Source organism: Hippopotamus amphibius, chromosome 12, assembly GCF_030028045.1.
Source record: "Hippopotamus amphibius kiboko isolate mHipAmp2 chromosome 12, mHipAmp2.hap2, whole genome shotgun sequence".
In the NCBI taxonomy this organism is placed as follows: Eukaryota; Metazoa; Chordata; class Mammalia; order Artiodactyla; family Hippopotamidae; genus Hippopotamus; species Hippopotamus amphibius.
In genome coordinates this window covers 79866760-79880089 of record NC_080197.1, presented here as the reverse complement: position 1 = coordinate 79880089, position 13330 = coordinate 79866760, and the positions used below count along the sequence as shown (strand labels likewise).

Genomic DNA, 13330 nt, shown 5'->3' with positions numbered 1-13330 from the left:
ATAAAGACACTGTTCAAAATTAATAGACGGTATTACCTAGAACTGAAGGTGAGGAGAGGGGAAAGACGGGGGAAATCTATAGGATTACGAACACACCATACAAAAAAATTTCACCTAAAAACACAAGGGATATCAAAATACAAAATGACTTGTGTTTTACCATTAAATTTGCACATGAAATAACAAACATATGAATGCATCCAGAATGTGCCAAGCACTCTTTATGTGTTAATTCATTAAATCCTCATTATAACATGTACTATTATTTGAATTTTATTGATGATGACACCAGGCTTACGGAGACTTAAATAACTCACCCCAAGTAAGCAACTGAGCTGACATTCAAATTAAAGCAATTCTCCCAGCCCATTGAAGCTAGTACCCAAAGGTAATAAGGTAACTTGAAGCTTTAAAAACAAAATAAAACACAAAAAACTGAGACAATGTGAACTATTTATACAGAAGAAGATAACAATATAGGTGAGTAACTAAATGAAGATATTAGTGCAGATAAACTACTAAAACGTTTCAGAGGATTTATCTTTAGCCTGTATCTCTAAAGAAGGTATATTACTCTTTAATCTGAATGGATAAATTCTAGAACATTATACAAAGAACCTAAAAGGAAGTTACATCAAGAATCATATTTTTAGAAATGAAGAAGCAACAATATGAAATCACTCTGCAGTGAAGGTATTCAAGGCCTGGCAGTGTGCCACAGTTGGAAGGAAACTAACCCACCATCAGGAGAAATGAGTTTTAGTTCCAACTCTTACACTAAACAGCTTCCTACATTGGGACACACTGCCATCTTTCTGGGTTTCAGATTCCTCATATTTAAAAGGAGGATATACACCTGCACCATCTCTTCACAGAGCTAATAATATCATGGAAATCTCTGTGGTGTATATGTTAAAACATACATTGTTTAAAATTTCTGGCAAACTGCAAAACAGCAGTAAATATCTCAAGGAAATGATCTGGCAAGTGTACAAAGACTCTCACTGTTGTTTATGCCAGTGAGAAAATTAGAAACAACCCAAATGGACATTAATAGGTGATGAGTTAAGTAAATGAGAAACGTCCACACAGTTTAATACTAGGCATCCATTTTTTAAAATGCAGATTTATATTTATGGATTAAATCTATAGTCATAGCATATTATTTTAAGCATAAAAAAGCAGACCATATAATAGCAAGTATAGGATGACCTCAATTCTAGTTTTTAAAAAAATATATACATGCAGAGAAAAGTCTAAAAGGATATAAACCAATGACTATCTCTGGGTATGGGTAGATGTTACATTTTTCTTCATACTTTTTTTGCAGTATCTACATTCCCAACAGTAAGCACGTAATCAATTTTTACCTTTAAAAATAAGAGAAAAAGACTTCAGAGATGTCTGTCTGGCTGCATTCAATTTGCTACCACTTTGGTTAGACGGAAGGGAACAATAAATATTTACTACTTACTATAAATAAGATATAAAATAAGTCATAAGAAATAAAAATACTTCTGGAGTGTTACACAAGAAATAATTAATGGTTATTTTTGGGAGGGAGGGAAGGAAGGAAGGAAGGACAGACAGACGGAAGGACGGAATGACGGACGGGAGGGAAGGAGGGACTGACTGACCGGAATAACAGGGACAACTTGTAAGAAAATTTTATTCTATTCCACATAAAGATTTTTAAACTGTGGTATAAATGACATTGAAAAATTTTTAGTAACAGCTTTCTTGAGACAATTCACATACCACAGAGTTCACCGGGTTAAAGTGTGTAAGTCAGCGGTTTTCAGCACAGTACCAGTCGTACATCAATCACTATTGTCTAATTCTAGAACACTGTCATCACCCCTTAAGAAATATCCCATACACATTTGCAGTCACTTCCCATCGTTCTCTCCTCCTAACTCTCCTCTTGAATTTCAACTAAATGGACGTACTATCCACTTAAAAATTAAATTTAAAAAAATGCCTACTAATATTTTTCGGCCTCAATAAGGAATGAAATTCTGACACACACTGCAACATGGATGAACCCTGAGGATATTATGCCAAGTGAAATAAGCCAATCACAAAAGACAAATATTATACAATTCTACTTACACAACATATCTAGAGTAGTCAAATTTACAGAGAAAGAAAGTACAAGAGTGGCTGCCAGGGGCTAGGAAGGCAGGGGGGCAGACGGGAGACAGGGAGTGACTGGTTGATGAGTAGAGAGTCAGTGTTACAGGATGAAAAGAGTTGTGGAGGTGGATGGTGGTGATGGCTGCACAAAACGAATGCACCTTATGAACTGTACACCTGAAAATTGGTTAAGATCGTAAATTTAAGATGGTAAATGTAAGCTGTATTTTACAATTTTAAAAAGTGGAGAAAAAATATGCCTGCCATAGAATTTCGATGTGTTGATATTAAATAATTTACTTATAACTACTGATAAATATTTAGATTGGTTCTCATTTTCCACTATTATAACAGGCATTTTCATATGTATATTTCTGCACACATATCCAAACATATCCATACATCCATATATTTTTCCTGGAGATAAATTCTGAAAAGTGAAATCGCAGGATCAGAGGGTATACAACTTTAATACATATCGCAAATTATCTCTAAAAGGGTCTGTACAGATTTAAACTTCCACCAAACGACGTCTGAGCACTTTCCTGTACCTTTGACAACTGGGTATTTTCTCTCTTCTCTTTCTTTTTCAGGCTTTTCTTTGATTACAAGAAAGACTGAACATCTATTCACATATCTACTGGCGCTTTGTATTCCTTCCTTTGTGACTCATCTGTTCTTGTTCTTTGCCCATTTTGTTTTGGGAACATTTAACCTTTCTCCTAATCCACTTTAAGATCTTTTTATATTTGGAATACAACCTTTTGCCTGCTGTGCATGTTACAAATATATTTCCAAATCTGTCATTTTTCTTTTAACATAGTTTACAGCAACTTAGAGAATTTTTTTTAGTGCAAAGATTAAGAACCTCTTCCTTTATAAGTTTCTGGTTTTGGTATTATGCTTAGCAAATAGTGAACTTTCAATTATAGTAGTCTTCAAACTCTCGAAAAGCACTGGCTTTTTCTTACACAAAATAAATTTACAATAAAATTATCAGGTATTTGAATTCATGAATATGACTTTTTAAATACATTTAACTACCAGCATCAGGCTATAAAGATTCTTAACAATTGCTGGAGTTCAAAATCTTTAATAAAAAGATGTGGCAAAATGCTAATTCTCTGAAGCCTATAATCAATTCCCAGTTTCATTCTTTACCTTTGGAAGTCAAAAAATCCAAATAAATCCTGAGCAAATTTATCCCACAGGGAAATATCAGAAGTTAAATTCAACAATGAAACTGATTCCTAGGTACTACTGTCACTCCTTTTCTGGACATTCATCACCAAATTCATTCAAGTCAGGAGAAACAGATGTTGACTACAGCTAATAGTCTCACATACACTTGTGTTTAAACTAGTATGGCAATCACTCTTTTGGTGAAGAAAGAAAACACAGCTACTAACGTGCCCTGCTTCTTCAGCTCTGCTTGCACCCACTTCACTAGGATATAGAATTAAAGCGATGCTCTGGCTGGTACTGCGAAGGCCACACGGCAATTTTCTCCACTGAAATGGGAATCAACACTTCTTCTTTAGGCTATATTCAAACTAGCTTCACTTTATAAAAATTCCTGCCAACTCCCTTGGGGAAAGAAAGAAGCAGCAGGCCATAAGCCAGACTGCTCTTTCTCTAGCACATTCATACAGAAGATAAGTGAGCATATCTGCACATCTCACAGACATTTACCACGATCAACCAAAAACTGACATGCTGAGTTTAGAAGGAAGATCTCAGTTGTCAGATATTAGGAAAACTTCTATTTGGGAATTCTGCTCATGACACTCTCCAAAATGATCTCACACTTCTCACATTCCAAATTTTACACCGACACCCACTAGCCTACTTCTGCTCGCTCTAACACTCAGCTTGATCTGGAAGACTGGAAAAATAACTGCTTAAAATTTAGTCCAAGGATTGTGCTAAAATCACACCAAGATGTATCTCAATGACATGGTAGGATATTGTGAACAACAGTAATAAAAATTCTTAAATCTTTGATAGGGCTTATGACCATTTTTTAGAAAAATACACCTGCACAAACAAAAGATCACAACAACACTTCACGTATTTTAGATAAATACCAAAAGCTCTTCTCAGGCAAAATGTCCATTAGTTTCTCTGACCAAGAGAACGCTTTGATCCAGTTTATCCTGATTTCTAAAATGACAGAACCATGTAGTCTAGAGCTATTTTCAGTGACAGGAAAATATTATGGATACATGAAAATGGTCATCCTCACAAACATTACACTGTATCACAGAGACTTCAATGCACTATTTGTCAAGGTAACCATTAGAAAAAAAACCAGTACTGTGTCCTATTATGTTAAATTAAGAATGATTTTTTTCTGAAACAAGTAAATACATACATTGAGTAAACTTTATCAATGCAAGATGCAAAAGAGTTTATAATAATTCTTACTAATGAGACTCAAGTCGGTCCTTAGGCTCTGTGATGCTCTGATCTGTGCTGTACCGTATGTGTCCCTAAGCAGAGCACTTACCAGCCTGATCTGCAATTTATTTATTTGCACCTGTCTTCAAGAAACACCTTCTAGAACTCGGAACTTTCATCTTTTTACACTGGGGCACAGCACAGTATCTGGTATAAGTACTCAATAAATTTTTGATGAAAGACTGACAAAAAGAAATTTTCACAAATTATTTTGAAAGTAAATGGCTACTGGATAGTAGATGCAAATCAAGTCCCCAGAAAGTTGTATCTTCCCCTATGACACAGAGAGTTACTCTTACTCAGCAACAATTAGTTCCTTACCAGCTAACACATAAAATTCTATCTTAAATACAAACTGGCTGAAATACTACAAGCAATTCTAATTTTAAAAATGTTAATTATACACTCTGGGTTTATTCATGTTGATCTGAAGTGAAGCATTTTCAAATAACTTTCAACAAGAACCCTTTATACTTTTAGCACTATACAACATACAAAAAAAGTATAGGACAGAGTTCTTGTCCAAAAATAGAGCTTACAAAAGTGGTAAAACTTAACAGTTATATACACAGGTTCACACACCAGCACTACACCTTATTACAAAATTTTAAATTAAGAATATTCAGGGACTTACCTGCTGCAGCAGTGGTTAAGAATCTGCCTGCCAATGCAGGGGACATGGATTCGGTCCCTGGTCTGGAAAGATCCTACATGTCTCAGAGCAACTAAGCCAGTGCACCACAACTACTGAGCCCACGCACCTACAGCCCATGCTCCACAAGCCACCACAATGAGAAGCCTGCACACCTCAACGAAGAGTAGCCTCTGCTCACCACAACTAGAGAAACCCTGCATGCAGGAACGAAGACCCAACGCAGCCGAAAATAACTTAAAAAAAAAAAAAAAAGAATATTCAAGAAAGAGAAACGGGACAAATAAAACCACTTACTGTATGTACAACATACTCAAACGAAGTTTAGAATCTATAAGATCACTATGATTTGGATTCATGAATCTTTAATATGAAAAGAAAGTATTTTAATTTTTATCATTTTAGAAGAAACTCAAAGTTTTTTAATGAGTCTGAATCTCAGAGACTGAGACAAAGGATGAGCCTCTAAAGTAATTCATTGCTTCTGATCATTAGTCTAGTATTCTTTCAGTTGATGACAAGGATTTATTTTCTGTGCAGCAAAGCACACTGTAAACTCTCAAATATTAAACCAAAACCAAATTCTCAGACTGATCTAAACACCAGCAAGAGACATACTACAATGCAAGAAACAACCACACCAGAATTCAAACTGATAGATTAAATTAATGTTCTTTAAATGAATGTTACTGTGAGCTTATTCTCCTCTTAAAAAGATGTCAGAGTCAAGAAAACGCACAAGCAATTATACCAGATTTCTAGCAGCTACTCTCTGCTACTAAATCCAAGAAAAATAAGAACATCTACCTTTATGCTGGCATAACCCAGAATAGAAGTTAAAGAATAAATGAAAATACTATCAAAATGGGGAAGTCTCAAGGTCATAATACATTCTATTACTGTGGGCTCATCAAGACCATCAACAACTCAAGTAACAATAAACTGATTTTAGTACAAGTTCTAGAAATTCCAAACAGCTTTCAGTTACCGAAACTCCCACACTATTTACTATTTACTCCCTAACCTCTTTACAGTCTCCTCTGCCCTTTCCCTCACTTTCACTCCCAGCTAAATCCTACCGGCCCTTTCCTCCTTAGATCAGGCATCATCTTCTCTAAAAAGCCTAAACTGAACAAAAGGCAGAAATAGAGAGGAAGAAATGGGTGGAGGAAGAAAAGTGCAGAAAGAAGAAAAGATAATACCCCAAACCAGATATTACAAGAGTAAAAATATACTAAGCAATGTCAGGATTGAAAATGTTCATTCCATTAAAAAATAACATCAAAATAAAAAAATTTTTTAAACTTTAGAAGTAAAATAGACCAGCAGAGGGATCCTATGGTAACAATTTCTGTAGTGTTTAACTTGAGAATGCTCAGTACTAACAAAGCAATGGCAGAACTGAATACAAGGGACCATAGATACTGTTCAGGGACTTCCCTGGTGGCTCAATGGTTAAGACTCTGTGCTCCCAACGCAGGGGGCCTGGGTTCAATCCCTGGTCAGGGAACTAGATCCCACATGCATGCCGTAACAAAGAGTGCTCATACCACAACTAAGGGGCCCACCTGCTGCAACTAAGACCTGGTGCAACCAAATAAATAAATAAATATTAAAAAAAAAAAAAAGATACTGTCCAGTCTAGCAGCATTTTAAGTATCAAGCTCACGTCTTTCTTCATTCTCTACAACCCAGAAGTTTCAAGCACCTGCAACAGAGGTCAATGAGGTTAACAAAATTCCCAGATTTAGTCCCTGAAATACTAGTATATGAATCAAAAAGAAAGAAGGGGAAAGAAGAAGAGTTAGGTGATACCAATCAGCTGTGAACGTGTTAAGAGCTAACCCTGGAAATGCTATGCCTGGGAGTGGGTTCTGCTGAATGAACACACACCAGAAGCAGCAGCTTGGCTGTGAAGGGAGTCCCTGCTGACATTCAGCTGCAGCGCACAACATAAAGCTGACAGGGGCTAATGTCTGTGTCCAACAGAGCTATGTCAACACTGAAGTCACTGTGTGCCCAAGGCTTTCCAGAAGCTTAGAATTCCTTTCTCCTTTATTCCCCCTCCTTTTCCTACAGAAAAAGAGAAGAGGCAAGGAGGGCTGATATTGAGGAAGAGCACAAAGAGATCGTGACCATACGGTCTTACAGAAAAGCACTCGTGTACACTGCCATTGTTTAAGATGCTATCACACACACTATCACCAAAATGTGTTAAACTGAAATGAAGCCCACCAAAAATTATTTACATGAATAATTATGTTTTGGGGAGAAAATAGCATAAAACATATACAAAGAACATCAGGTAACCAGAATAAACCAATGAAATTATTCACATCTTTTTTCAAGACTTACATCTTTAATAATGGGCTTTCCTGTAAAAATCAAATCAATCTACCCTAGGCAACCGACAGACTACAATAGTCCACTACTGTATTTTGTTCTAGAGATACTAAAACCAAGTGCAGTAAGAGAAGGAAATCAAAGCTATAAGAATTAGAAAGCAAGAGACAGTCATTATACACAAATTGTAGGATGAAAACTCAGAAGAAATTACAGACAAAATATCTCTACCTGCTCAGCAAGGGACTTACCTGCTGGTCCAGTGGGTAAGAATCCTCCTTCCAATGCAGAGGACGTGGGTTCAATCCCTGGGCGAGGAACTAAGATCCCTTATGCTGCGGGGCAACTAAGCCCTCGCACTGCAACTACTGAGAGAGCCTGCGTGCTGCAACTATAGAGCCCATGCACTGCAACTACTGAGGCCGCACACCACAACTAGAGAGAGAAGACCAAACGCCGCAACAAAGAGCCCTCGCACCGCAACAAGAGATTCTGCATGCCACAAGGAAGATCCCACGTGCCGCAACTAAGATCCAATGCAGCCAAAAATTAAATAAATAAATAAATAAATAAATAAATATTTTTTTAAAAAGTTCAGCAAGCCTGGTACATGTAAGATCAACATAGAAAATTTAACTGCATTTCTCTACACAGGAACAAACCTCTGAAAAGTATAATTAAAAAGAGAGATAAAGAGAATCTTGATAAATAAAACCAAAGAAGTATCTGGTATAAAACAATAAAAAAGGCAAACTTCTACGGAGAAAAATCATAATTTTTTCAAAAGCAAAACATTGAGGTATAAACATAATTTTTTTTTTGTATACAATCACTTAATTTTTCCAGGGCAACCATCAAATAAGGTATATCTAAGACTCTTTTGCACATGCTTCCGTAAAAATGTTAAGTAGATAAAAGAAATCTAAAAATTAATTAAAATCTTTTTGAAAAACTAAGAAACAGAAAATAAATCAATTTAGGTAGTAAACAGACAATACAAAAGATTGCTTCATGTTTTAGCAGCACGTTGAGAGGAAGTAAAACCGTACGGGACCTTCATGGAGTATTTAAAAGGAAAATAAATTTGTTTTCTTGACTCTCACCAATTCTATCACATAAACGCCAATAAATATGTGTTACCATTATTTTCAAACAGACATTTACCTCCTACACGCATATTTACCCACCACGTTGTATTTGCAGTTTGAATACTTAGGTCTATGACCACAAAATCTTTCACATCACTTCAGCTGACTGCATACTTTTAGGGGAAAGTTAAACACCTACCCTATGACCCAGCAATTCCACTTCTAGGTATTTCCCCAAGAGAAATGAAAACATGGCCACAAACACATCTGTATAAGAATGTTTACAGCAGCTTTATTCATAAGAGCCAAAACTGGAAACAACCCCATCAACCGCAGAATGGATAAACTGATTATGCAATATCCACACAATAAAACTACTCACAGGCAAACTTAAAAAAAAAAATTAACAAACAAACAAAAAAACAGTACACTGAACAAAAGAAGCCAAACACAACAGAGTACAGACTAGATGCTTCCATTTATAGGAGGTTCTAGAACAGGTAAAACTAATCTAAGGTGAAAGGAATTAGAACACTATCTTTTGGGGGGGGGGGGGGCAGGGAAAATACTGACTGGGAAGGAGCTCAAGGGGACCTTATGGGATGATGGAAATGTTCTGTTCTTGAAAGGACTGTGCATTATATGATTGGCATTTGTCAAAGCTCATGGAACTATGATACTGAAGATCCATGTATTTTGCTGTATGTAAACTATACTCCAACAAAAATATATATATATTAAAAGAGAAAAAAGTAACAGATATAGGTCTGAAAAGGGAAAGTAAATAAATATTCAAGACAATTTCTTAACAAGTAGGAATGACTTCACTTAAAAGAAAGGATAATTTAGTTGATTTTAAGAACACTTCCAGTTCCAACATGTAGTATGCTCTATCACCTAAGTCAACTGAAATGCTGCAGTCTTAAAAAGGTTAATGATATATGTGGAATATAGAAAAATGGTACAGATCAACCGGTTTGCAAGGCAGAAATAGAGACACAGATGTAGAGAACAAACATATGGACACCAAGTGGGGAAAGCGGGCAGAGTTGGGGGGGGGAATGAATTGGGAGATTGGGATACCAAATTGTACACTCTAAATATATGCAGTTTATTGTATGTTAACTGTATCTCAATGAAAGTTCTTAAAAAAAAAAAAAGGTTAATGAGGTGGGTAGACCTAGAGACTGTCATACAGAGCGAAGTAAGCCATTAAGAGAAAAACAAATACCATATGCTAACTCATATATATGGAATCTAAAAAAATGGTACTGATGAACCCAGTGATAGGGCAAGAATAAAGATGCAGATGCAGAGAATGGACTTGAGGACACGGGGATGGGGGGGGGGGGGCGAAGGGGAAGCTGGGACAAAGTGAGAGAGTAGCACAGACATATATACACTACCAACTGTAAAACAGATAGCTAGTGGGAAGTTGCTGTATAACTAAGGGAGATCAACTCGATGATGGGTGATGCCCTAGAGGGCCAGGACAGGGAGGGGTGGGAGGGAGTCTCGGGAGGGAATGGATATGGGGATATATGTATAAATATAGCTGATTCACTTTGGTGTACCTCAAAAACTGGTACAAGAGTGTAAAGCAATTATATTCCAACAAAGAGCTAAAAAAAAAGAAAAAAGAAAAAAAAATAGTGTCTAGTGCATAATAGTTGTTTAAGAAAAAAAAAAGGTTAAAGAGAAGAAAGCAGAAGCTTGGAGCTACAGAGATTCATCCAAATATACAACAACGTATAGAAATCTCCATCAACAGTCTGCCTTATTTGCTTGAGATTTCTCCTCCCGCCCTTATTGTTGCTTATTTAAAATTCACATAAATGATGTCATCTGTACACGATTCTCTTTGCAAACTGCTTTTGTTACTCAACACAATGTGTTTGAGAATGTAAACTGGTGTAGCCATTATGGAAAACAGTATGGAGCTTCCTTAAAAAAATTAAAAATAGAACTGCCATTAGATCTAGCAATTTCACTTCTGGGTTTTTAAAATTCCGTCCATATCAATTCCATCCATAAGAAATAAAGGCAGAGTGTTTCAAAGAAAGTTGTTAATTATGAAGCTACTTTACCAGAGCCCTAGTATCACTCTAAGGCATGAGAATTTTTTTAAAAAAGAAAAAATTCTACCAATAGAATCTTCTCTCTCTGAAAGAAGGAATGAAAGAAAAGACTGGGAAGAATCCTAATTTCTCTCTTCTCACCCTACTTCCTAAAAAGGCATCTTTCCCTGAGAATCCCCACAAAATACAACCACTTTAATCTTAATACCAAAATTTTGATGTCAAAGATTCCTATAAAAATTATCTTAGCGATAAGGTCATTGAAAATTTGAAAGCAACAATAAACAACATTTTCAAGAATTTCCTTTCTATCCCTCTCATATTTACAAAGCAGGCCTCTTTTTTTTTAATCAGGTATTTGAAAAACGAAAAAGTAATACAGGGACTTCCCTGGTGGCACAGTGATTAAGAATCTGCCTGCCAATGCAAGGGACATGGGTTCAATCCCTGGGCCAGGAAGATCCCACATGCTGCAGAGCAACTAAGCCCATGTGCCACAACTACTGAGCCTGCGCTCTACAGCCTGTGAGCCACAACTACTGAGCCCACGCACCACAGTTACTGAAGCCCATTTGCCTAGAGCCCATGCTCCGCAACAAGAGAAGCCACCACAATGCGAAGCCCGTACACCAAAATGAAGAGTAGCCCCTGCTTGCCACAACTAGAGAAAGCCCATCTGCAGCAACCAAGACCCAACACAGCCAAAAATAAATAAGATAATTAATTAATTAATTAATTAAAAATAATAATACAGGGATACCCGATTCATTACTAATGTTTAAAATATTTTTAAACTAAATATATGAACTGGGATAGATGTTTATATAATTCTTTTTTTTCTGACAGCTTTTAAGAACAAATTCCTTGATTCCCATATTACAAGGAAAATTAGCTTTTTGAACAAAGCTACTTGCTTAACTCAAGGTATCTAAACAAAAACAAGAAAAGTTAAATGAAAGGTTCACAAAGGAATATCTGATGACGTTACTGAACTTAAAATATTTCATATTTCAAATACTTAAGCAAAAGAAAATTTGAACCCCAACCTATAGACAAGTGCCACAAAAACATGAAACCTACAGGACCCCAAGGACAGCACTTTATCCTAGGAGGAAAAATGAACCCATAGCCTATTTCAGTACTTAGAAGAATGACAGATTCTCAGAGGACTCTGGCCACCCTGGGAGTTCTCTCCATCAAGAGCAAGAACTAGTAATTAACATGAAAGAGTCCATTTCAGACAATTCTGCCCACAAAGGAGGCAGTGCTGTTGAAAAATAAACTTAACCAAACATCGAAGAACAGAGCAAAAAAATACTAAAGTATAATCCCTCACTGATGGAAGAAAGATCTTTAGTAGCTACTCTGCAGGAGGCATTATGCTCCCTGCCAGAGATACAATGGCAGGTGGGCATAATAAACACTGTCTGTGTCCACACAAAGGCAGATAAGATAGTCACCAATCCCAACAGCAACAAAAATACACACACACAATTATAACTGCAAACAGGGATAAAAGGTATAAAACCAAGGTAACAGGAGATAAGAGAAGATTTGGGGACTGAGTTAGATCTGAAGAAGGAGTTAACTTCTGTTAACCATTTAAATACAACACTCAGGGCTTCCCTGATGGCGCAGGGGTTGAGGATGTGCCTGCCAATGCAGGGCACACAGGTTCACGCCCTGGCCCAGGAAGATCCCACATGTCACAGACCAACTAAGCCTGTGAGCCACAACTACTGAGCCTACGTGCCACAACTACTGAAGCCCAAGCACCTAGAGCCGGCGCTCCGCAACAAAGAGTAGCCCCCGCTCACCACTAGAGAAAAGCCCACGCACAGCAACGAAGACCCAATGCAGCCAATTAATTAATTAATTTTTTTTAAATAATTAAAAACACTTATCCAGTGAAGAGAAGACTACTTAGGTGAAGGCTGTCAAGAAGGAGGTATGGCACACTTGAGGAATTAAGGAGACTGAGTACCAAGGAAGTGTGACAAGCGTTTTAATGGACTTTAAGGGCAACAGGGAGCCCTGAAAAAGTTTTGAGCAGTGTATGATCATCTCCACCATCATCACTAACATTTATCAAGTGCTGGTCATGGGCCAGGCACATACTACTGCATTTAATTCTTAGAACGATCACATGAGGTAAGAATTATATAACCACTCTGCAGATGAGGAAACTACGGTTTGGAGGGACTCAGCAGCCTGGCAAGTTCACATACCTAGTGAGTGGTGGAGCCAGAAATCAAACATCAGGTGTGCATTTTCAAAAGCTCAAACTGGCTGCAATGAGGTTACACATCAGGGGGCACAGAGAAAGACTGGGGGATATCAGGAGACTGTGCAATACTCTCAGCCAGCAGTGACATGACCAAACGACGACAGTGGCCGTGGGATGGGAAGATGCATGGCTTAGAGAAATCCTTCAGAGAAAAAAAGACCACGAGGATTTGACTGGCAGGGTGGGAAATGAGGGAGCGAGGCAATCAAGGAAGATTCTCGAGTTTCTGACTTAAACACCATGGACACGTTGGTGGCACCACAAACAAATGGACACGTTGGTGGCA

At 37.2% G+C, this 13330-nt stretch overlaps 1 protein-coding gene across 9 annotated transcripts in view; it reads right to left on the bottom strand.

Moving 5' to 3' along the window:
- Positions 1-13330, bottom strand: part of ERC1 (ELKS/RAB6-interacting/CAST family member 1) — a 410068-nt gene that overhangs the window by 328016 nt on the left and 68722 nt on the right. The gene's annotated exons all lie outside the window — the stretch shown is intronic.